General features: G+C 37.8%; 1 long non-coding RNA gene across 1 annotated transcript in view; it reads right to left on the bottom strand.

The window, feature by feature from the left end:
• Positions 1-26,776, bottom strand: part of LOC116488710 — a 156,397-nt gene that overhangs the window by 86,064 nt on the left and 43,557 nt on the right. Inside the window, exon 2 of the long non-coding RNA XR_004253215.1 lies at positions 11,222-11,321. This is a non-coding gene — a long non-coding RNA (uncharacterized LOC116488710). The remainder of the gene's footprint in view (positions 1-11,221; positions 11,322-26,776) is intronic.

Here is a 26,776-nt window from a genome sequence, read left to right on the forward strand (position 1 = left end):
CCCAACAGCTTCACTACATCCAGGAACTGATTACATCTTTTTGCAGAGAAACAACTCTTCACACCTTCATTACTCTGTTATAGGACATGTTTGGACACACCAATGTAGATATCATCCCTCCCTACGTCACAGACTTTTTACTGTCTTCCAAAAGCAGAACTGTAGTCTGATTATCTCGGTCCTCTACATCATTACCATTTACTTTGCCAATAGCTATGTCTGTGGAATCTCATCTCTCCACAACTTCCGTGTTAATTAGGGGATGTTCTCCCCTGCCTTGTTAAAAAGGCATAGCCTGAAAGGAAGGAAGAGAAGATGTCCTGTACTGGAAACATGGGATTCTCCCTAGCATAGGAAAAGCTATGCCCCAAAGAAGTATTTGAACAAAATAATCTTTCTAATGCAAGAGAAACAATATTATCATAGTCCAGCAGCTATGAAAGAAGGTATTCTGCTGTACCTGCTGTGAACAAGGCCCCTGCTTTAATTATGTCTGAAGCTTGGTGGCAAATATCCAATCCCCAACTGAAGGAAAGAAAAGGAACCATTTATTTTTTTTTCCCCATTCATTTGTAGGCTGATTATTCCAAGTCTTTGATACTTTGACCTTTTGTCCTTTATGAATGTGCCCTGGGTATACCTATAGGGTCAACTTAAACTGGCCAAGAGGAGTTAAACCTGGCTTTATACAGTGCTTTAAACACTCCACAAGTATCCAGTGCCTCCCGCCCTCCCTCCCTTATTCTTCTCCTCTCCTCCAGCACTGAAGGACAGACCCCAGTCCTACCGGTTGGTAAGAGCCAAGTACTGGTGAGCATATTATATTATATGGTGAGCATAGGGTAGGAAGGCTCTGCAGGAGGATCTGGATAGGTTGGACCGATGGGCTGAGGCCAACTGTATGAAGTTCAACAAGGCCAAGTGCCGGGTCCTGCACCTGGGGCATAACAACCCCAAGACCCCAAGCAGCACTACAGGCTGGGAGATGAGTGGTTGGAAAGCTGCCAGGCAGAGAAGGACCTGGGAGTACTGGTGGATAGTCGGCTGAATATGAGCCAGTGGTGTGCTCAGGTGGCCAAGAAGGCCAACGGCATCCTGGCTTGTATCAGAAGCAGTGTGGCCAGCAGGGCTAGGGAAGTGATTGTCCCCCTGTACTCGGCTCTGGTGAGGCCGCACCTCGAGTACTGTGTTCAGTTTTGGGCCCCTTGCTACAAGAAGGACATCGAGGTGCTCAAGAGAGTCCAGAGAAGGGTGACAAAGCTGGTGAGGGGCCTGGAGAACAAGTCCTACGAGGAGCGGCTGAGGGAGCTGGGCTTGTTCAGCCTGGAGAAGAGGAGGCTCAGCGGCGACCTTATCACTGTCTACCTTAAAGGATGCTGTAGCGAGGTGGGGGTTGGTCTATTCTCCCACGTGCCTAGCAACAGGACGAGGGGGAATGGACTAAAGTTGCACCAGGGGAGGTTTAGGTTGGATATTAGGAAGAACTTCTTTACCGAAAGGGTTGTTAGGCATTGGAACGGGCTGCCCAGGGAAGTGGTGGAGTCACCATCCCTGGAGGTCTTTAAAAGACATTTAGATGTAGAGTTTAGTGATGTGGTTTAGTGGAGGACTTGTTAGTGTTAGGTCAGAGGTTGGACTCGGTGATCTTGGAGGTCTCTTCCAACCTAGACAATTCTGTGATTCTGTGTTATTAAAGATGCAAAGTATTTCCTTTGTGACAAAACACGAGTACAAGCATTGCTAGCTGCTATGACACTGTATACATGACAGCAGTGCTGGCTAGTCACTGATCCTAGAGATTAACTTTGTTGATGATCACAATAATAAAAAGGACTTAGAGAGATACCAGTATGAAATTATTGGCCTCTAAGGAAGCCCTCTGTCCAAATGCAATCTGCATCCAGCTTTTGGGGACAGATGTCTTGTTAATGACTTCAGAAAGCACCACAGAGGGAATAAAAAGAAAGGAAAATTCAGGATAAGGTACTTCAGAAAACATTGTTTCAAAAGCCTAATTGCACTGAAAGGTTTTGATCCCAAACATCAGTTGTGCATTATATATTTGACATCACTCAGACAATTCCAGCTGCCCTAATTGAAGCTGAAAGGAGATACTCTGGCAAACTCTAGCTAAAGGATTGAAAGGCAGGAATGTAGGAAAGCTTAGGAGAACAGTTTTGCTACCAATATTGGTGTTCTTCTGTGCATTAGATGCATAGGGAGCCTTGGGAAACAGCATTTCTAAACCAGCATCTGACTGGTGTGTCCAGAATTAGGTCCGAAGAATAACCAGTTAATACTGCCCGTGAAGCTGTGGTAAACAGAATCTATGTGGCAGGACTTCTCTTACAACTGTGTCCACAACAGAAAAAGCACCATGCTTCAGAACACATAAGCAGAAGTGCTAAACATATACATAAGCCTTTTCAGGCCTATAAACCACTGTACTCACTCCTTTTCTGTTTCTATTCATTCTCGCTCTATTTTTTCTCATATTTTCTCCCATGTCTTACACTTTCCAGGGATTTCAGACACCTTTAACGTCCACCACATCCAGTGCATTCAGAGGAGCCATATACTTCCACTAAACATTTCCACTCAAATGTATTCAGAACAGAGTTGAGCAGTTGCAGCAATTCCCATGCTACTAATTCAATGCAATTTAGCTTTACTTTGTAAATAAACACATATCCCCTACTCAGATAAGAGCCCTGCAAATAAATAAATACATTAGTACATTAGGTTATGCACCAACGCACTCCAAAAGCAACTGTTCAGTGGGAGGAACCCATTACCATCCCAGTTGATGAACCACAGATACAGTAACTGACGTAACCCAAATGACCCAATTTCTCTCTCAGTCAGATAAAAGAGTTATAATGCTGAAAGCCTTGTGGGAAAGCCAAGATGGAAGTTCACAAACAATCCTATGACTGGTTACTGGCCTGTTCCTGGCCTGTTCTGTAGCAGAAAAAAAAGGGAACGCTAGGTTTGATTCATCAGCATTATGAAGAATAGCTTTATAACTTGCTATAAACGGCAAGTCTGTAAGAGGCATCGAGTGAAACTTTCTCTACAATAACCACAAACTAATTAACTACCCCCTAAAAAAAATAATAATAAAAAATAAAATAAAATAAAATAAAATAAAATAAAATAAAATAAAATAAAATAAAATAAAATAAAATAAAATAAAATAAAATAAAATAAAATAAAATAAAATAAAATAAAATAAAATAAAATAAAATAAAAAGAAAGACTAGAAATTAGGAAAGACATGAAATGGTACTTAATGTACAGATGGAGATTTACATTAAAATGGATGGAAATGGATGGAAATTGGATAGTTCTGCATGGAAAAATACTGAAATCACTAAGTAAGTACCAGTGATCCAGCCTGTAGTATGAAGCCTGTCCAAAGGAGGCTAGCACTATGCCCAGACTAGTCAGAAAGGAGATTTGAATCATTCTGTGTTTTAGCTTTAAATAACCATGTCATTTGGTATTCAACAATTGAGGAAAATAATATTCATTTAAAAACTGTTTATAATTTAAAAATGGGTTATTTAAAATTAAATTGTTGGCATTCAATCTGTGGAAAAATGTCTCGGTGCTGGGTTTTCATCTATCCTGTAAATCTATCTTCAACTGTCCTAAGTAAAACTTTGTAATTCAACTGTCACTCATTTAGGAAGGTGAGACAGATCTGTTACTGGACTCCCTCCTCAGAGGCCACTGCATATTGCCTTCTCTTCCGATCTGCTGTGGGATTTTCTGGTGCATACCCTATGGGCAGATGTTCCAAGAGAATTACTGTATTTATTTAAACAAACTGCAATAAAAAAAAAAAAAAAATGTTAAGACAAGTAACGATGAAAAAAAGCCACAAGTTTTCTACATCTGTTTTAGTTACACATGGTAACCAGGGAGATGAAAATATCCACGGTCCTTGGTTCTGCTACTCATAACAAAGTGCTTCTGCTTTATACACTGAATGGTTTCATTTGATTTTTTTAAGAGACTGAAAATAAACACGATCTCTATGCACAGTTTCCTCTGTTTTCAGGAACTATGACCTTTGACTCCTGTAAATCTATTTAAAGCTAATGTCTAAAGTTGTGTTGTTCCAAGGATGTACAAAATATACCTAAGATTTATGTAACAGTAAATCTTTTCTGGGCTTTCCTTTGTCAATTTCATTTCATTAACCAAAGCCAGTAACAAAGCCAGTAACCAAAAGAGCTGCACATCCTCTGGAAGCTATCTAATGGGTTACTTATTTTTATTAGAAACAAGTATTTGTTTGTATCTCATATTAATGTTGAAAGCAGGTGAAGACAGTTAGGATTTACTGTCACCCACACACACATGTGCAGTAGCATTACAAACAAGCGTTATTATTACAAGAACTTGTTTCATGCCGTGATAGGCATTCATCTCTGAAAGCAGCCCCATTAAAATAATACATGAAGTGCATGCTACTGCAGATAGCACTCTTCAAAACAGTGTTTTCTGCCTTCTGGAAGTTGTCATGGGAAACATTACAATATTAACATCTTAAGATTCGGTTTTTGAGATCACCTTGATCCTTTTATTGTACCCTTAAAACCAATGTGGCTGCCTCCATCAGCCACAGCTTAACAATTTAAACTGTTTCAAAAATATTTTTTCTTCAACAAGAATTACTGAACAAGAACTACCTCCAATGCTTTGGACACACCAGAATTTTATGAAAAAAGCCTGACATCAACAACATAAATAGTAACAGAACTGCAGTTTCAGCCACACTACTTCGTGCTATATCACAATGTGATGGGAATTATTATTTACTTCCAGAAACAAACATTCTGAGAACCACACATGGGATCAGAAGGAATGAGGTTGAGATACTTTTGTGCTTGTCTGCTTCCAGAGCAAGAGCTCCTAAGTTCATCCAGAATCACTGGTGGCATGCTGAGCTAACTAGCACATTAGCCTGCATGGCAAAATCATACTGCTCGGCAAGCAGGACTGGCTAGAGGGACATAGCTGGTTTTTTATACATATATAAACTATTGCTTTAAAACAGCTCACTTCCCAGAGACAAGGAGAAAAAGAAAAAAAAAAAAAAAAAAAGAAAATAAAAAAAGCTAAACTGGGAGGAGAAGTTGCAAGGGAAAGAACAAAAAGAACAAGTGAACCAGCAACTATTTAGGAAAAAGTCTATCGTATGGGAAAAGACCACAAAACCATACACAAAGAAAGACAGTATCTTGATTAAACCACCAGCTGGATCAAAATTAAGACAATAATGGAGGAGAATAGATACAGTACATAACTCATGGAAAAATAGCAGTCAGCAATCCATAGAAATCATGAGTTATACACAGTGCAGAAACCTGTCAAAGAAAGCTTAAAAATGAATGATAGTAGTCTTAAGGACAGCAAGTGTTTTTTTTTAATAAATCAGCCAAAACAACAAAATAAATCATCTTAGTAGTGAGATCAGGGTCCACCATAGTTAGCAACGGTTAAAGTGTTAATATCAAGGCAGAAACAGCAGAAGCTGCCAAGCTTGGGGGGAGAGAGTGTGGGGTGGAGATCACTGGATGAAGTTTAGGGTCAAGGAAGATGGTATCAGCTACCTATAACCACATTAAAACCAATTGACTCCTAGAAGAGTTGGCTGACTATACATCTGGCCCAATGAAGTAATCTTAATAAATCTTTTAATAATGGGGAAATTCGAGACAGAAAGAATGCTAACGATTTGCCAGCACCCACAAAGGGCAAGTTGGATGACCCAGGTAATTACAGGCTGGTTAGTGTAACATCTATTTTAGGCAAAATAATGGAAAACCAATAAAGGGATTGAATTGATAAAGAACTCACAGATAGGAACATAATTACTGCCAGTTGGCATGTTTTACTGGAAAGCAGATCTTGTCAAATATATCTTATCCCATTCAATCCTTTCAGGAGATTATATATTTTATTAATGAAAGTAACTGTACAGATGCAATAATCTTGGACTTCTGTAAGACATGCAGTTCTGATTTCTTTAGCATTACCCAATGTCAATGAGACATATCAGCGGATTAAGATGTAGCTTAGAATCATTTCTTAGTGAGGGATAACAACTGAATGGAAGATTCCTGAGGGAGCTCTGGCAAATTGGTATAGGTGCAATACAATTCAACATTTTCATTGGTGATTTACTAATATTAATTTCCACTCACCTCCATAGTGGGACTTTCACAGAGACATGTATATAGGCCACTACAGACCTATACAGTGGGATGCTAGATCTTTAAAAGCAGGAATAGAAAGGGATTTAAGTGTGAGTGTATAAATTTAAATTGGGCTTGATGATTTAACAAATATTGAGAAAGAAACCCTAGATATATAAATGGAGAAGTATTGAGTAGAAATGTGTTTTAACCTGTAGAGCTGATTAATCCACTGAAAAATATTTGCTCACAGTTTTAAAGTTCACTTTCTAAAAAGAAGATAGGAAAACTAGAACAATTAAATTGGAAAAGCTACAAAAATGAAGGCTGGATAAAAATAATTTATGCTGAGATGGGATACACTTCAAGACCTTACTTTCTTCATTTCAACTGATAATATTTGAGCAGAATAATGATGTATAAATACCTTCATTGAGAGAAAATACCTGACACTAAAGAATTATTAAATTTAGGGGGAAAAAAAAGCTTTAAGATCCAATGTCAAGAAACTGATGCCGGACATATTTAAATTTAAATAAGGTATTTTAAGTTAATTATTTACTCTTGGAGAGGGGAAGGGGAAGAGGAAAAAATTCTCCATCTCTACATATTTTCCAATCAAAATTGGTCTTTTCCAGAAGATACGCTTTAGTCAAACATTACATTACTAATAGGGTTCAATACAGAATCAACTGTCAGAAGTTGACAGACTGTATTGTGGTGCTTCTTGTATTAAGCTATATAAGCCTATGACTGAAGCAAAATTGTTTTTCCAAGCTAGTTAGGGGAAATATGTAAGAGACTTGAAAACTAGGTGTATAAACCTCATATTGGCTCATCTCTGCATCACTGAGAGGTAGACACTAATTGCCATTGATGGTCCTTTTCTAAGGATGGCCCAGTGAAAAGCTCAGAGAATGCTATGTCCAAACTTAATTCTGTGTAATGTTTAGATTCAACTTTCCTTAACTTGTACAGGGCAGGCACTAGACCCACTGAAGCCAATCAGTTCCAACAAATCAGGGCATGTAAATAGGAGTTTATTGTCTTTGATTAAGCTGTGGCCCCCTTTTCTTCACAACACCGCCTTTTAAGGCAGTTCCTATGTTCCCTTCTGCAAAGGGAATGGGTAAATAGCTGTGCTAGGTCCTACCACAGATTATGTCACTTCCCAGAAGGACCTGCAGGACGTACTGCTGAAGGGGTTGGTACCGTACATCCAAACATTGCCTCTTATAAGTGAAGGGGAGGAGTTTCATGTTAGATCTTGTCTTCAAGCAGGAAATGACAGAAGATCAGAACTTTTAATTAAGAAAAAAAAAAAAAAAAAAAAACTAAAATCTCACAGTACATCTAAGAAAACATTCCCAGCCTTTTCTTCCTAACACAATAATGGTTTTTTATGTATCATCATTAAGCAATAGATGTTCAGGAAGGAATTGCTCCTGACTTACAGGTCTACAAATTTCAGAGGACATAAATAACACGGAATAACAAAAAGGGGTCTTTTAAAGTGCAAGTCACAGATGAAACAGGAACCTTAAAAAGACTTGAGTATAAACATATAAGGCAAAACTTGCAAGCCAACTCAGGCAGGCTGTTCTGTTCAGCAGGGATGACATGGAAAAAAAGACGGTGATAATATGAGAAGCAGATGGATTTGGGAATACTGGAGGAGCAGATGGGGAGGACCGGGAACAGGAAGTTTGATGTGGGAGGACAGCTAAGGAGGGCAAGCTGTTCTTACACACAAAGCTATGAAAGTGGTGGCAAGCTGTTTAAACCTGACACTGTTAACAGATGAGGAGCCAGTAGAGAGATACAAAAGAGGGCCACAATGTGATCAAGCTAAGCAAAAGCTCCGCAGATGCATTTCATGTTCACTGGAAAGGGTTCTACTTGGTTTAGGGAAGCCAAAGCAGTAGATGGCACATGGAGGACATGTAAAAAGAGAATCTGCGGGAACCAACATCTATGTGGATTTAAAAAAAAATAAATCAGTTGGCTCACACTGCAAGAATTACTCATCATTAGATTTGGGGACAGATGTTTAATTGATGGAAATCAGAGGAGCTATATGAGTTTCAATGGAGCTATAGCAATTTACAATTACTGGCAGGTTTAGCCCTGTTTCTCATTAACTAACAACATATCATCAACAAATAGCATACTTTGTATATTTACAGCACTTAAGGACTATTATTTTTAGACTGACAAAGTTATTTTCTTTTCAAAATGAGCTAAGTTAGCTGATGTTTCCTCCCTTTCATAATTCTGCTGCTACCACTAATGGCCATTTTCACTGGCTTTAGCTTAGTAAATATTTTGTATTTTCTCAAGTATTATGTCATTTCTCAGTATACGGCTCACAATCTTGTTGCTTAAATTTATATGGCATGCATTAGTCAATTGGAGATTGACATACGAGTTTGATTTAGGTTAAAAAATATGAACCAGAGCAGAGGACGAAGAATTCAATTTATAACCACTAAGATTGCAAGGAAAATACAGCCGAGAACAATGTTGGCATTCCTCAAAATAGCAAATATAAGTGTGGTTGTGGTTAGGAGAGGGAAGTCAAAGGGGAGGATTTTCCAAAGTAATGGAATAGAAATTTTACAGTGGTTTGTCTGGTCCTTCTATTCAGAGAGTTTGTTAACTGCCTAAATAAAGTAAGTACAGAATTGTAAGTACAGTATTTGCATTCTGAATAACAGTTTTTGCCTGAGGACCTAAACTTATTTTATTAAGCAAATGAGCAAATAAGTAAGTAGCAAACACATCTAGAAGATAAAAATTAATTCTAGCAGAATGTTCTCAAACCGTGAGGCTACATCATATGACCACCTAAGAGGTCTTCCACCTTTAAAAAAAAAAAAAAAAAAAAAAAAAATCAAAATCTGTATATTTTCTCCGTTTTGTTTTTTAAAAATAATTTTTAAAATATATCTTTGATTCATTCTTCCAATCTCTGCATTAGCAGGAAGAATTTTACTGTATTTAAAAATTTTCATAATTGAAAGAAAAAGGCTTCACCAAAAACTGCTGTCTGAAATTTCTCGAAAGCTGGCCCAAGATATCTCTTCATACATGTATGTACACACAAACCACAGACATGAATGTATGAAAGACAAAATTCATATCTGTGTCCATCAATAATTTCTAAAAGATAAACAGAGATCAGGTATAAGGAGACAGTTGTCTAGAAAATGAACATTTTATGTTTCTCTCCCAAACTAAGATACGAGGAGTTTGTTCATTTCTTTCTTTCCCCCACTTTCCCTCACTGGTCTTAACATCTTACTCTGTATCTCAGTATGTTGTACAAACATAACACCTTAAAAATAGCATTTTTTTTATTTTTTATTTTTTTGCCACAGTCTCATCTAAAAATACAGATTTTAGATCAACAATAACCTGATTCATTACCTTACCTGTGTAACCAGACCAGGTAAATTTTTCCTCCTTTTTCCTGGTATTTTTATTCCATCTCCTTTAAATTTTATGTCAAGTCTACTACTGTCTTATTTCTTCTCAATATGCAAAATACAGCTGAAGTCTGTCTCTGACTGTGGTGGGTTAACACATGTAGGCAGCTAAATATGACAGAGCCACTCACTCCCCACCCAGTGAGATTTTCCCAGTGAGGGAAAAGAATTGGAAGGGCAAAAGTGAGAAAACTCATGGCTTGAGATAAAGACAGTTTAATAAGTAAAAGAGAAAAAGGACAAAACAAAACAACGTAAACAAGTGAAACAAGTGTAAAAAACAGCACTCACTAAATTAGCCACATGATGGCCAGCCAGTCCCTGAGCAACAGCAACCCCTGGCAAATAACCCCTATCTCCGCTCCTCCCAGTTTTATTGCTGAGCACAATGTTCCATGGTATGGGCTATTCCTTTGGCCAGTTGGGGTCAGTTGTCTCTGCTGTATTCCCTTCCAGCTTCTTGTCCATCCCCAGCCTACTCACTGTGGGTGGGGGCAGAGTGAGAAACAAAGAAAGCTCTGATGGCATATAAGCGTTGTTCAGCAACAGCTAAAATATTGGTGTGTTATCAACACAGTTTTGGTCACAAATCCAAATCATAGAACCATACAAGCTGCTATGAAGATAATTAACTGTCACAGCCAAGAATAGTACATTGACTCATCAGTTTTGACCTTATCAACCTTCATTTTCAGTGCCCTTTCTAATCATCGGTTGCAAACTTTAATATTACTTCCTTGTCATCAGTTATATGGTACTATCTTCTTGACTCTCCTTGTCAAGCTTTGTGCTACCATCCACATGTGCTAATGTTCAATTTTGTCTACTGGTCTTTCTGTCATTTACAAATCAGTTCTATTATTTGTTTTGCAAGTATCTTCTTTGGATAGAATAAGGCCTCATGTGTGTTTCTTTCTCTACTGATATTTAATGCCCCCTTAAAATCTCACCTCCTCCATCATTAATTGAGATTAGTTGTATAAAAATCACTGGATTTGTTATTCTAATATCTATTTAATTTCTGTTTTTTTACAAAACCTTAGTAGCTGCATTTGAGAAGATGCATGAATGGGTGCCACAGAATTATTAATAAAATGAAAATAAAGAACATCACAGCCCACACATACACAGATATATATTGCTAACAATGATGATGATTATGGCAGTGTTCAGTTAAAATCCCAATGGTAAACTTTTAGCTCCTTAAATTGTTCAGATCTCAAAGACACAATTTTTATTTAGGTCTAAAACTAAGCCAAATGATTCACTCCCACAAATTTGTTACTGGTAACTAACCGTATACCCATGGTTACATAGTCAAATAGAAGTGCTCAGAAGGATCTTTTAAAAAGACAATGCATTTTGAAAGAGAAACAACGGGTTACTGATTAGCAACAGAGCAGAAACTCTGGTCAGGAAATGTCTTAAAGTATTAATAACCAAATACACTTAGATGAATATAAAATAACACATCTGCTCAAGCCATTATAAAGTCATAGAAATACATTTGTATTGGGCACTTACAGTTTCCTGCTTGTCTTCTTCCTGTTCCCCATTGATTCCATAATGTCTTGGCATTGCTGAACAAGCTCCTGGGAAGTACAGTTAAACAGAGTTTCAGAAGCTGAAGAGGAGGAAGACAAAGAGAGCTTGATTTAGTTTGCAGTAATGGCAATAAACAAAACAAGAAAAATACTTAGTGAAAGAAGTGTTTTTCTACGGAAATCCTAGCCGTGGTCATTTTGGTTCTAGCAAAGAATGTCAATATTGAAGTAGTTCAACTTAGTGGAAACATATAATTCTCATGAGTGCAGCATTCTAAGAGATCTAGAATGTCCAAGCTAATAAATATCTCAAGTCAAATTAAATAAATCAGCGTGGCGGCATTGTAGGGGTTTAATTTTATAATCTACATATAAGTTTAGAGTACTGCAATAGACTTTCCCTCATTTATTTATGCCTGTACCAACATTCATCCACTTAGCAACTCATAATGTAATCAAGTTAGGAAAACAAAGCCCTGCACGCTACGTTAGTTTTCATTATACAGCTCAGGATTACATTCGGCCTTTGTATTTCTAAATACTACCCTATTCAGGGTACCTGAACAGATCTGTAATAGCAGCAATGGCCTTCTCTCAGTTGGTGGGAAATTAGAGATTTATCTAAGTGCTTAAAGGCAGTTGAAAGAAAGTTGTCCAATCTTTTGTGGTAAGAACAATGTAGCAGGGAGAAGATGCCAACAGAAGAGGAAGCAAGACCACAGATGCACACATGGATGTGTGTGCTGAGCATGAAGCTAGCTGCAGACTGCACAGTTTGACTGATTTCCGGGGATACAGAGCTGCTATGACAAGGTATGCTTTCATGGTGACATTCGGTCTGTGCTGCCACACTTTTACCTCAACCCTGCTGATTCCAAATCCAAAGAGATAATGCAGGACTGACTATGTTCAATCAACAGAAACTTGAACATAATTCATAGATAAAATGCAAATAGAATTGAATGTAATGGAAGAATACATGAAAGTGAAAATTCTTAGTATTGAGGAGCATGAACATGAAAGATGTGACTGGGTTATAAAAATTAACACCAATAAGACAGTTTAAAAACAAAAACAAAAAATAGTTTATGGCGCGTTTAAGGCCAGACAGCTAGAGATTCATGCTAACCGCTACGTAATTTGTTTGTTCCATGGCAATCTCTTCAGTTTCTATACCCAAACTCTAGATGCCCCATCAGGTGTGACCTGTCCTGGAATATTACCATTTCCCTCCATTTCCCACATTTTACAAACAAGTCAGCAACAAGTAATTCCCATAAATTTCTTTTCTATAGAACTCACAAAGGCTAGAGATTACGCTGTGAGATGATAGCCACTGATGCAAAACGGGTTCTTCAAATAAACTGTCAGATTTATTTCAGACATTCAGAGTTGGCAACCCGTCTCTTGTTAGACTTTTTTCCAATCCCATAAACTAGGAATTATTTCTGACTTTATGCTCACTTGAAATTTTGGCATTTTGATGTACACATCATGGGATTTTTTTCTTTCCCATACTGATTATTGACTCATATTGCCTGAATTTTTGCTACAGCACTTACATTTGAACAGTCATAACCTAGGAATAGGCATAGAAGTCACCTTTTCCTACATCTTCCTAGAGATTTGGGCTAGAACTGCCAATAATTCAACTCCTTCCTTCTTCCCAACCCTATTTATCTGCCATCCTATGACTTCTCTTATTAGTAAAGGGGTTTGTCCTCACCAGGATCCTTGGGAAGCAGTATTCCTGCACACTAGAAATGCAAAATAGTCTGGAAAAAAAGTGTATTAATATTTTGCACTACCTGACCATTTTTGTACAGACTTTCTGGGAGAGATGGAGGTAAGTTTCTGCATGACCTAAATGCTCCGGAGATAAGTTGAAAGTTAACAGTAAGATACCATGTCTAGAATACTCTCTCTTGTGAAGTGCAATTTTAATTTCCTGATCACTTTCTTCAGTCTCATATAAAGCAACGGTCAGTTTTTCATAGCTCAACTAGGTATAGTCAGTCAGGTTTACTCTAATTATGTTTTTCTTATGTTGTAGTCTATCTGTTTGAGCAAATAAACTCACCACCATCCAACACTAGCAGCATTTAAAATGTCTTTTGCAGCAGCTCACTGCAAAAACATTTGGGCAGTAGACTATTCCTGGAGTTCATATCAGAAATCAGCCTCTTCTTGTGTTCATAGTACTTTACATATTCTCCCATAAAAATGAAAAGCTAGCAACAGTTGTGAACACTGTAATAAGGTGATAAGGTAGATGATAGTCTTTTCAGACAGTTTCACAGATTTGGGGAGGATATCTTTGCTTTTTTATTTTTTATTTTTAATCTCTATTTTTTTCTTTTTTTTTTCAGGCAAGTTATAGGTATCAGACCTTCCCCATCTCATGTGCACAGGATGCAAATAGGTTCTACACCACTCTAAGAAACAAAGCATAGGAAGGCCTAGCGGCAGGGAGAAAAGGGATCAAGGGAAAAGCTGGTATTGCCCACCTGTGTGATATTCTGTATGTGTCTTACATCTCAAAGACTGCACAGCTAGACAGTTAATGTGCATTAACTTTCGCTCAAAAAATGCATGGTTCTTAGGATGAGGACACTGGCTGCTGGAAAAAATGCATGCTTTGGAGAGTGAAGTAATTAACTTCCTTTTTATATTTGCTATTGTAATTATACTGTCCTGATTTCAAATTAAAGACACAATAGCTTTTGCTATTCCACTATGTAATTATAGATTTCTGTAAACATTCTTTCCTTTAGTGGTTTGCTCTGCGCACACACTTTTTTCAAAATACATAAAGCAAAATAAATTCTGAATCAAAACAGAGAGAAAACAAATGGCGCCTCAAATATTCCCTTAAAAAATAGTTCTGTGCATCATCCACAGGCACTTTTGTCATCTGTTGCTATAATAATAACCACTTTGATTACATGAACACTCACCAAACTGTGCTTGGCTGACTATTGGGCACTTCCCAGCAGCTAAATGAATAGCTCTAAAATACTTCTCATTTCCAACTCAATACCAGATTTTGTCCTATCATATCAACAGCCACGCAGCCAAGAAACCGAGCTTTCTTGCACATGGTCTCCATGGTGTTTATGTGTTTCTTCCCTAAACAGACAGATGCAGATTAAGCAATGCATGTCAATCTCATTATGAGACTGTGAAATGTGCAGAAAGTTTGTTACACACTCATGCAATCATACACATTGTGAACATCCTGTTTATTTGGACTGTTCTCTGATGATTGGCTGTGGTGTTTCAGCACATTACTGACAGCTGGGAATTGCTCCAATGGAACATGCTTTTCCTATGACAAAGATCCAGAGAGCAGCAGTAACAGTAACATGTGTCTGCCCATTATTTCAGCCATAAGGGGGGGGGGGGGGGGCGGAAGGAAAGAAAGAAACCGTCACAGTCCCTCCAAATGAATAGCACATTGGTTGTCTGAGTTGTACTTGAGCACCACTAGACAGGCCGTCGACGACCTTTGGAGGCCATCTGAGATAATAAATCCTTGGACCCCCAGTTCCGGAATGCTTTGGGCAAGGTCAGGATGGCAAATTTCCCACTTCCACAATATCAGATGTTACGGTAATTCCTTTTAGCTAATGTGTAAGAGCAAAGGAATGTCTTCAAACCTCATCTAGGCCCTGTGGAATCTGTTGAAAATGCATGACAGCTGCGGGCTTTGGCTGGGGTCTGCCTGTGAATATATGAGATTTGGAAGCCTTTCAGACAAGGAAAGGAGGGAATGACTGTACATTCAATGTGTACCATTGGTCTCCCGCCCTCCCTTCCCAGCCCCATTTCACACAGCATAGCTGTATCACAGCTCTATGGCCATGGCTGTCATGCATTCTTTACAACTCAGTGTCGCGGCTAACATCCAGCACAGAAAAATACAGATGTGCATGTGCATACACCTACACACACACACAAAGAAAGAGGGAAAGAAAAAGAAAGAACAATTTCCCTAAGGTCTGAGAACAGGAAATTGCATAGCTCATCTATTTTTTTTTTTTTATAAAATGGTAGACAGCAGAAGTAAGCAACTTTGCTGTCTGGATGCCCAAGATGAGGAATCCCACATGGATTCACTTGTTACCCGTTCTCCAGAACCCAGATAAGACACCAGGTCATGCTAAAGATCATGGCCCCCTCTGACATTCTTACTTGCAAGAAAAAGTTCAGGGCCTCTTACACACCTATTTTCACATCACTAAGAGAGGGTATATTTATCTCTTTTGCAGTCTTGTGCTTTCCAAGGACTTCAGTCTTGGCTTCTCTGATTTGATCCTCAGAATAGGTGGGAAGCCCTACTTCCTGTGTGCATTGCTAAGATACAAGGCAAAGAAGGATCAAAAAATTGCTTTAGAGATCTACCTCCACTATACATAACTTTTTCATTGTAGTAAACAGCCCAGACTAACACAGGCTTTTGAATGTTTCTGAACCTCAATGGTGTGAGAAAGCTCCTAGGACATGGGTCTTCTTCAATTACTGTTAGTACTCCACACAGTGTTTCATAAGCTTTATTATATTGCATTCTACCATGAAGCCACCTGCATACACAATGCATACATCTTTTACACTGAAATTAGCAAGACCCTGTTTTATGAGCAAGAATAGCCACTACATTTTTTTTCACTAGTAGTAGTATAAAATGAAGTAAAAGGACAGATTCAGCAATATCTGAATGCAATGCACTTGATGATGAGAGACTAGGAGCAAGTGCTTTCCCCAGATTCCAAAAGGGATCTTTTGTTGTCAGAAGAATCCAAAGTGATCTTTTGTCTCCAAAAGCAGCATTGAAAGGATTGGTATTGAGAACTTGAAAGCAGATCTCAATATATGTGCGGGCCTGTCACGGATACCATGTAGCAAAGAGGGAAGAGCAACTGGGAAATTAGAAGTACATTAATTATAAAGACTCAAGTCAGCACGCCTGTGGCTTCTTGCAAGCAGCTGAAAAGTACAGTAAGTCTAAATTTATCAGCAAAGACTGTTAACAAGAGGTAATGGTGTCTTGTAAAATCTAAATATACTGAAAACTTTTCCCATTTTTGTCAAAGGGAGGAGGGCTAGAGAGGTTGTAATTTATCCCAGATTTCCATGGGAGTAGAAGAGAAAATAATTTCATTGATCATTTTAATGTAAAGGCAGTTGAAAGGACTGGTTTAAGCAGAAAGATAGAAGAAAAATAATGTTTTGCCTACTTAGAATGCCAGTCCTGAATTAGAGAACTGTAGCTGCTTTGTTCTACCATATATCTAACATCTATCTACATGCATGTAGCTCTACAAAATGTGTTTTAAATGAAGGACAGTATAATTATCAAACACTGAAAAACAATGTCATATTTGATACCACAAAACATTTCAAATCCCCCCCACACACATACTTGGAGGATTATAACCAGTATCTACAGATGTAACCTTTTCAGGTTTATAGAAGTCTGCACCTGCAAAAATAGAATTATCTTTATTCTTGCACTGATCACTGTGTTAAAAGAACTCCACTCTCTAGCACTATGCAGAAGGAAACTCTGCTGGATGTTCCCTACCACTTTCTAATTCATCCAAATATGTCTGAGGCCCATTTTGCACTACATTTAGCTAAGTGAATATTACTAGTCCTTCCTGTCTCTTTCCTCTGCTCATGAATTTCAGAGCAAACAATGTATTTTGAGGCAAATTAATTGTTCATTTATTCATCTGCCTTTCCTCAGCTGAGGATGCCTGATCTCACCTCATGCATCAATATCACCTTGGATAATTCTTGACCTCCATTGCAAACAGGCTTAACATGTTCTAGTCTTGATTCAGAGTCATTGTAAAGGATACTGTATGTTGCAGTGCTGGAGAGTACAGACACAAACAGTTGTTTTATCCAAGCATACAAAAAATACCACAGTACAATACTGTCTTGAACACACAGGTGTCAGTGTAAATTGTATACTGTCCTAAATGCTTTAATATCAAATATCTGTATATACATATTTGTATATATATACTCAAATATATATAATTGCATACTCAAACATATATATAATTGTATACTGCTTCGGTAGGTAAGACACACTTTCAGATTTGTACTCATAGGTATGTAGAATCAGAATAATCAAGGTCGGAAAAGACCTCCAAGATCATATGGTCCAACCATCTCCTAACCACCACTATCAGCCACTAAAGTGTCCCTAAGTGCCAGGTCCAACCTTTCCTTAAACACCCCCAGGAAAAGTGACTCCACCACCTCCCTGGACAACCCATTCCAATGCCTGACTGCTCTTTCTGAGATTAAATTTATCCTGATTTCCAAGATGAACCTCCCCTGGCATAACCTGAGGCCATTCCCTCTTGTCTCATTGCTAGTTATCTGCAAGAAGAAGACAACCCCTAGCTAACCACAACTTCCTTTCAGGTTGTTGTAGAGAGCAATAAGGTTTCCCCTGGGCCTCCTCTTCTCTAGACTAAATATAAGTGTATATATAGAGAGAAGTTCCTTTACTTATACAGGAGTTCCTAAAGGAGGGGCCCATAACCCGAGTGTTGACCCATAGCATTGCAAACCAGACAACAAAGCGGTCTCTTGGAATATGTTTCAGACATGTCTTAGATTTTCTTTGCCAACATCAGGTCATATCTGAAAGTCATTTCTCAAGATACAGTGTCATCACACAGGTAAAGGAGTTAAGAGAAGACTCCGGTGGTTTTGCATTAGGAAAGGATTTTGTGAAGGGCTGTTTGCACAGCACTTATTTCAAAACACTGAGTAACACAAATGATGGGAAAGCAAATGGAAATATAGCATGCCAGGAAAGGAGATACCTCATACATTGGTATGAGACTTTGCTCAATGATCCTCCACCACTGTCTCTTCCCTTCCCAACACATCTGGTTCAGAGGAAGGACAAAGACAAGTCATTTAGTCTCTTCTCTGATTTTGTTAGTTTCTCCTTCTTTGAATGAGTACTGTAAAGTGACACGATTTCATATACAAATTGCTTACATGTTGATTTTGCCAGAAAACACTTAGTCAGGGAGCCACAGACACATAGTATTTCTTAATCTATTCCCAGATTTTCTTCTTTTAACTGTGCACAGAAAACTGATTGGATCATCAAGCTGGAAAGTTCTTATCAGTCAACCAGATGGACTTTTCTCTGGAAAGACAGAGAAATGAGTAGCTCTGAACCTATCCAAAGATAAAAAGGGAAAAATAATAATTATATTAAATTAAAAAAAAAAACACAACCATAGGTCACTGAATAAAAGAAGTCTCTTCATTCAGTGATCAATAGGTCTAATGCACATCTGCTAATGCACATCAGCAATAAAATACATTTTGCAATTGCTATAATCAACATGAATCAACTACACCGATTTGTTTTCTGAAGCAGCAATATTTCAGAGCTGATGTAATCTTAAAAAACAAAGTCTAATTGTTCGTTTGTCATGCCCCTGGATATAGAAGTCCTCCAATCATCAGCACAGGAGAAGGAAAACAAGAAACGTGTGAAGAACTGGCATAGCACCAGTCATTTAAACTTCCATTTGCTTTTCCCAGTTTTCCTGGGAACACGTATCAACAGACCAGTTTTTGCTTTACCAGGATAGAGTCCTTTATAAGCAATCCTTATAAAATACTACAGCAGTCTAAGAAATGAACCAGAACATTACCCTAACACTACTGTAATGGTTGGTGTCATTAATGAAGATTATCGTACCACATTGCTTTTAAGAAAAAGGGAATGACAGTACACTAAGTCAAGTACAATTCTCTTTTTAGTGTGAAAAACTAGCCACGCCTTATTAATAGACAAATTCTCCACAGATATTATTAGTCTGTCTACTGCATTAGACATGGTTTGTAATCTTGACTCTGTTTAATTGAGAGTTTTACCCTTGATTTTAGAGGGATTTTACCTACTGCCCCTGCTTTTATGCAAACTTCTTGACCCCTAGTAAAGTGCATGAAGAGCCTAAAGCGAAGGAAGAGCTCCGTTTTGAACACACTATCAAGCTTCAAAACAATCTTTCTAAAATTACAGCTACTGGAAGACTTCTTTTCACAAGTCTATGGACATGCTAATTTTTTTCCATAGTAAATTATCAGACAATCCCTCCCACAGTCACAGCTGATTTGCTTCCATATTCAAGAATTTTCAACAGAGCTTAATCAATTCAGGAAAAGAGAAGTTGCATTAAAAATACACAGAATTCATGAGGATAAACTTTCATTATCAAATAGCAGAGGATTTCTTGTGTGATCAGTGACTTTCAATTATATCACTGGGGCAGATTAAGCACTCTAACTCAACAATAGAAATATAGAATAAATACACAGGGTTTGTCTCAGGGAAATTCATCTAGAGTTATACAACTGTCAAAGAAATCAGAATTTCACCCATTCTTTAGATTATAACATTTCAATAATGTGTTTGTAATGTGATAACAACACTGTTTCAGAGCATCCACTTTTAAGAACATGATAAATAAGACCATTTTTTCAAACAATGTAGAGCAGAATTCAACTTGCATGCTAATATATAATAAAAAGAAGAAGAAGAAAAAAAAAAAAAAAGAAAACAGCTAAAAAAAAAAAAAAGTATAACACCAATATGGGCATACATATTCAACCTGAATGCCAGAGAAGCTGCAAAGTGCTTCACCACAGCAGCCATTCTCCTCTATGTAATATTATTTTCCAATGCTGGTCTACACAGGAAACTTGCACATGTTTAAAAGGTAAAGAGAGTATAGAATCCTCTGCTAGGAAATATTTGCTGAACATCAGGTGATGCCAATACTAAAGAGATGTGTTCTGCCAAGAAGACTTCCAAGGGTTTTTTCAGTATTCATCTTCTAGTCTGCATTTAGATAGAAAAAAAATCTCTCTCTAATGCGTAAGTAGAATGAAACTGTAGCAGGCTTTCCAAACTTCTAATTGTATAAATAGTCATGATTCCAAACTGCATGTAATAATTAAAGTAGCATGTTCTACTTCAGGAAAATCCATTTTTTATATTGGACATCACCCTTGGTTACACCGAGTGGAAGAACATTTCTGCTTTCTGTTACACATGCTTTTCATTTGGTATCTAAAAGTGATACTGCCATATGATATGTAAGCAAAACAGCAAGTGGGTGGAAAAAGTACTTCGGAGACTAGCATTTAAATCTTCAGGGCCTGCTCCTAGCAAAACAGATCCACTTTTAGTCAGTTTATCCCAATGCTGACCTGAGAAGATTGTCTTGTTCTGTCAGTTCCTAGGTCCTGTCCACATACCTGAGAGCTGCTCTGAGAGCTCCTTGCCTACCACAGGCAGCCCCACATTCCTTTACTTACTTCCCTCGACCCAAGGACTCCATCTTCTGCTGAACACCTTCATTTGCCCATATTGAGCAAGTCTGCACTGCATAGACAAGGTCAAGCATACCAAGACCATCTCTCAGCTTACCTGTGATATGACACAGAAAGAGAAAGAGTGGTGCCAGGCTGAGAGGTCCATGCTTAGCAGGACCTCCTCACATAGAATCCACAGCTTGTCTTGATGCCAAGTTTCCCAAGGGACAAATTCTCACCTCCACTTACTTTAACTCAGAAAATTTTGAGTGACGTAAACTTTTTTTTTTCCTAACACTTGTCTCACTGAACTGACTTGTTCTAAAACTAGGCAACACTACCAACAGCTTATATACATTCTTGTCTCTACAGATCTAGCTGCACATCTGACTCTAGACAGACTTGTTTACATAACCTACCATTTTTTTCAGTAGGAGATAAGTAAAGTAAAATTTACAATACATTGTACCGAATGCATTACTGTTAACAAACACAGTATCTTGGGACATAAACTATCGGAGGCTTATAAAAGAGTATTTAAAAGATGTGGCTTGGAAAATGCAGAAGTACAGAACAGGAAGAAAAAAATATCCACAGTAATCCCAAAATAAACATGGCAGCAACGTTTGCAAATTGGAGGCAATTTGCAAAAGGCAAACTTCCTTAGGTAAAAGTACTTACTATTCAGGATGGCTTAGGTTTCCAGTAAGCAGCTCTTTTGAGATCTGCTTTTATAATCATTCCTGTCTCATAAAGAAATATTTCTAACAAACCTGTATCAGCAAAATCATGTTGTCTACAAAGTCTGACCAATTAGCTGGCAGGCTATAATCTACATATTCACTGTTTTCAATTGCATTGTGTCATTTGGGCCTTCTCCATTTGCAGGGGACACAAACAAGAAAAGTTTTGATGTATGCTCATTGATGTTTGTCCAAGCATTATGAAGCAATAATCCACACGAGCCACAGAAGCTTTAACAAGGCAAAGTGAAGTGAACAATCAACGTTTTCAGTAGATTACTGCAAATCCACACCCCACCAAAACCAACTTAGAGCTTGTCTTCTTGCCACAGTGATTCTACAAATACAGCATTAATAATGCTTCGTATTAATCCTTTCTATTATGTAACCCTGCACACTGTCTTAGGAAGCAGAACACAGAGCCCATAATGCAAGTCTCCATAAGACCAAAGCATGTTTCATGGCCATCTTATCAGCTGGTTGGTACTAGTTAGCTTTAAGTTGGGAATCAACAAAACTTTTTGGAATTGTTTCTTTTGGACTAAGCATTTTTGTAGAATATGAGGGAAAATCAACCTCCCATGATGAGGCTGTGCAAATTCTTATGCCTTTGATTGCATAACAGAAGTCATTAATATACACGTATCTTTCCTTTCTAAACAGGGCATGACGTACTGACAGTTCAACAGAAATTTAGTTTAATCTTCTCTTCCTCTCCCTCATAGCACATTGGATTTTCAGATCAAACGCTATTGTGAAATTCACAGACAAAACATGAGAAACCTAACTGACAAAAATCTGCTTATGGCCCTTTTATAAATCCATTTACGTGCCAACATTTTACCTTTTTTCTGTAACGTCTCCATTTTAGTCATAAGATCATAATTTCAAAAGAAAAGGTTAGCCCAACAGTTATTCATATAGTCTTGCAGCAGGTGAAAGAAATTATTAAATTATTCTTAATGACAGAGCAATTAGGATCAGACCTCATTAAACTCAGCTGTATTTGGCCTGATATTATCAGTCATCTAATACCCCAGAATTACATCCTCATATTGTAAGGACTTCAGTCATGCCAGAGTAGCATGAGGCAAAAATTATCTTTGTTCCTCAAGACCAGCACCCTCATTTATGCTGTGCCTCACGTTCTCTCAGAAAAGCAAACCCCACAGTGCCTGAAAAGGTTCAAAATACATCTACCTTAACACTGCTATATCCAAGATAGTCGCTCATCAAAAGAGACTGGTAAGAAGAGAAAATATTCTATATTGTTCCAGGTGTTATTACTGCAAAAATAGGGGCAAAAAAGGCCAGAAACTTGACGAAGTATTTCAGCTGTTCAGCTACAGTATTTCAGTAGCTCTGTCAGAAGCTGCCCCTACATATCTCAGCCTGATCAGAAGTACTGGGACACTTCATTGTGCTGTTCACACAAAGCCACAGGGGTCTTTTCAACAACCCACTACTCAATGGGCAAAGTAATTCATTCATGGCCCTCCTCTGGTGCAAATCAGGAAAATAAAATAAAAAAACAAACAGTAGTCTTTTGATATATTTTAATTTTCAGACTATTTAAAAAAAAAAAAAAAAAGTAAAAAAGTAAAAACGAAATGGAAAAGCACAACCAACAGGAGAAAAAAAAAAAAAAAAAAAAAAAAAAAAGGAAAAAAAAGGACAACTTTATAACAACATCTCTATCCAGTCTTTCAGTCTTCCTTTTTTGGATTTAAGTAGGAAATTTCAAGGAAAGCGGATAAAGAAAATAAATGAACTATGCTTCATTTTGAACTGGTACATTTGGTGATGTTTCATTTTAACTCAAGGGACAGCAAGGCTCAAGTTCAGAGAGCTGCGAAATAATGCTAGAACTTAAACATAGGAAAGATCTGCTAGACTGTTCAGTCCTACCACTACCAGTGCTCTGTGTATTGGGGCATGCTTTCATTACTGGTAGTGATAAAGGGTGCAAAAAGTACTGTTTTTTATCATTTCCTTGGGCATTTACTCTTTAATAAGAGACAGCTCAGCATTAACCTTCATATAGTAGCCCTTTAGAAGTTATGGAGGATGAAACTAACATGCCACAAAAAGAATTTATATAAATTAATCTATTAAATTAATTAATCTATTAAATGTAGTGAAAATGGTAAACTTCTATTTTTTCAAGGTTTTAAAAATAGATCCTCTATCAGGAATAAGAGTCTTTACTCAGTTGTAAGAAGGTTCAGAGACTTTACATAAAAAGTATCAAATCTAAAGGCTTTCCTTACATATGCTCACAATGGTACAGCACTTATTTCACAGCATTATAAGCAAGTAATCTTCTCAGTTACCAGGGATAGAGGGAGTTTGTGGGTTTGGCATGCAGCCGAACAGGATATGAACTGCAATGCAACAACAGGCAAATAAGCAGCATTCTCCTTGCAAAATCCTTTAGTTCCTGAAGCTAGACCAGAGACTCCAAGAGACTCCCAACACTTTCATACAGGCATTTTGGAGTTAATACGATACTTCTGGTTTGATGAGACTGCAGAAAAAAAAATAATAATAATAAAAGAATAAAATAAAAAAAGCTCTCCATGAAGGCTCATCTCCTGTCACAGATACGTTAAGACAGATCCCAAAACACCATCACTGTAACCAGCACTCTGAAAGGCTGCTCACCACTGACCCCCTAGTTCATAGTTAACCCTATTTGACTGCACATGGGAAAAAAAGGAAAAGAACTCCGCACTTTTACTGAAAAATAATAAAACACTGATCAAAACAAAAATTAAAATCTATTTCAACTAGCAAAAGAGTTTTAGTGGGGGAAAAAAGGCTGATCCATAGCCAAACACTCTGTTAGAGAACTGGAGAGTGTAGCTGGCCTGAAGCATGCATACCCTGCTCTGCTGCCTGCTAAAGTAAAAATAATGTTTACATGTACAGACAATGAACTCTGCACATAGAGTTCAGACCTTGGGCTTTCAACCCTGCCATCACAGCGCCTCAGATCCAGGCTAGAGAAGCATCAGGTTTAGATGCAGGAAGCAGCAGGCTGTTACCACAGAGGACCAGCTGTCAGACTAATCATATTCACAAGAGCCTACAGCTCTTATCCTTAATTGTTGTTTTAGATAACGGAACAAAATAAATTCTGTCCTTCTCTTATTGGATATTCACAACAAAAAGCGAATGCTACAAATACTCACCTATCTATTGAAAGTATGACAGGTAAGCTCTAAAGAGTTCAGTTTTGATTCACATTTTATTGTATTACACTTCACATGGCATCTCACAACAACTTTTCAATGAAAAAAAAAAAAGGTTAAAAAAAAAATGCTCACCCAAATTGCCTCCTGCTCACCCAAGTTGCAGTGTTATCAGGTCAACACAAGTTACTGTTTTTAATAGCAAGTAAAACGGTAAGCAAGGACTTGAAAAAAGAACTGAATGGTATAGCTCTCATCAGGTCACTTTCTCTTTTTAAGTAGCTTTCACCAGGATCCAACCACCACATCAGCAAGATGCCATCTTCTTTTTGAAAGACTTAATACAAAATCAAATAACTCCACAGAGTTATGGATTAGGTAAACACAACTTGTCAGAACTCAAAATTCCCTTTTCTGCTAATAAAATTTGTGCAAATGCAATATGATAGAAAGCCTGACTTTATACAGTAATTTTAGTTTAGTAAGATAGCTCTGCATGAGTAGCTGTATGCAAAATATTGCATACAGCAAAAAAATGTTGTATGCAACAGCAAAAAAAAAAGTTTTTTTATGGAAAAAAAATGACAATGGGATATTTTCTACTGAAGATGGAAAGAGAAAATAGGAGTGGTTTTGATTTTATGAATTGTCAATGTCTAAGGTGTTATTTTGCAATTATAAAATTCTATAAATGCTTAAAAACTTAGATCCCATTGTTCATGATTTGTGCTTGCAACTCAGGATTTTATTAAGATGTTTCTTATACTCAGGGGTGGACTCACTTTTCTTTCTCTACAGAGAATATACATTGCAAAAAGAAGGGAAGAAATATATCTTCTACCTGCCTTCTACCTAAGTATTCAGGCACTCACAAGAGCTTAAAATGATTTCATATCAGAAATACAGAGCTGAAGTGCTGCATTTTCACCACTGAAGCTGAGAAAGACAGAAGACTTATGGACTCTCCCTTGCACAATGAATGTCGCCAATACACCAATATAAACTTCTTAAGCCAAACTGTCTTGCAGGTGATAGCTGTAAGTTAAATTACACAGTCACACCATCACAAGCACTAGAACTACCCCAAATCTAAGGCAGTTCAGAAGCAAAGCCTTGTCTTTGCACATACCGCATGGTGACAGCACTACCAGAGTAATACATCTATATTTCCTGTTTCCTTTTTGTTCTAGTAGAAAGGACAACTGATGAACAATGGAAAAATATCTGAGACATCCCATACCACAAGGGCTGCTGAAGGCCAGGTCATTTGTCCACAGCCAGAGCAGGCGAGTGTCAAAAGATGTGATGTTCAGGCGCTGTTTGGATGCGTGCCCTGAGCAGATGCACAGCTTACCAAAAGTGCTTAAAAGGCACTTACTAAGAACACAGCAATACTTTTGGCATTTCTGCTTTCTGCCTCAGCCAGAAACAGAAACACAAAGAGAGCCAAAAAAACTCATATACAAGCATTTCAGTACCTTACAGTTTTGTCTAAAGGACCAGTTACAACCCAGAGTGGCTCAAGGTGTATGTGCTAGCCACCATATTTACCCAGTGTGATTTGCTTCTCCTCACTGTGGGATGAAGGACTCACTAACCAGTTTGCATCACAGGCATCATTGCAAACATCCCACTGAAATCAAATACCTCATGTCATCAAAATCTGCCTGCAGAGACCAGTAGAGAAAAAACAAGAAAAGTACAACAGAAGGACAATTTCTTTGGAGAGTCCATTTTGTTTGCTCTTTATTCAAACACATTTAACCATTTCCATGACCCATAAATGCCATGGTTTTGCTTCTTCAATTTCCCCTTTATTCCCACTGACTGGCAGAAAACGTCCCACCTATTTTAAACAACTCTTAGGACAGTGGACGTTGATACCCAGATCAAATCATTTCAAACTGGGGACACTTCAAACTATTGCCCGCCAGAAAACAAGCACCTTTCATGATGTGCCCCCTTAGTAAAGCTCTGTACTCAGAGAACTTCATCACTGCTCGGGGTTACTGAAGTTCACCAGCAGTAGACATACTAATAAATGTATTGACTTTTTTTTTTCTTTAAAACATAAAGATCCCAGAGAATAACAAAAGAGAGTGCTTCAGTAAAGGGGGACAGGACAGTTTCCTTCTGAATGGTTGAAGCAAAACCTTCAACCTTCAGAACAACTGAGGTGCAATGTATACACTTAATTTCAGCTTTGTTTAGCTTTCTTAGACTCCAAGCCAC

Source organism: Aythya fuligula, chromosome 4 (assembly GCF_009819795.1).
Source record: "Aythya fuligula isolate bAytFul2 chromosome 4, bAytFul2.pri, whole genome shotgun sequence".
Taxonomy (NCBI): Eukaryota; Metazoa; Chordata; class Aves; order Anseriformes; family Anatidae; genus Aythya; species Aythya fuligula.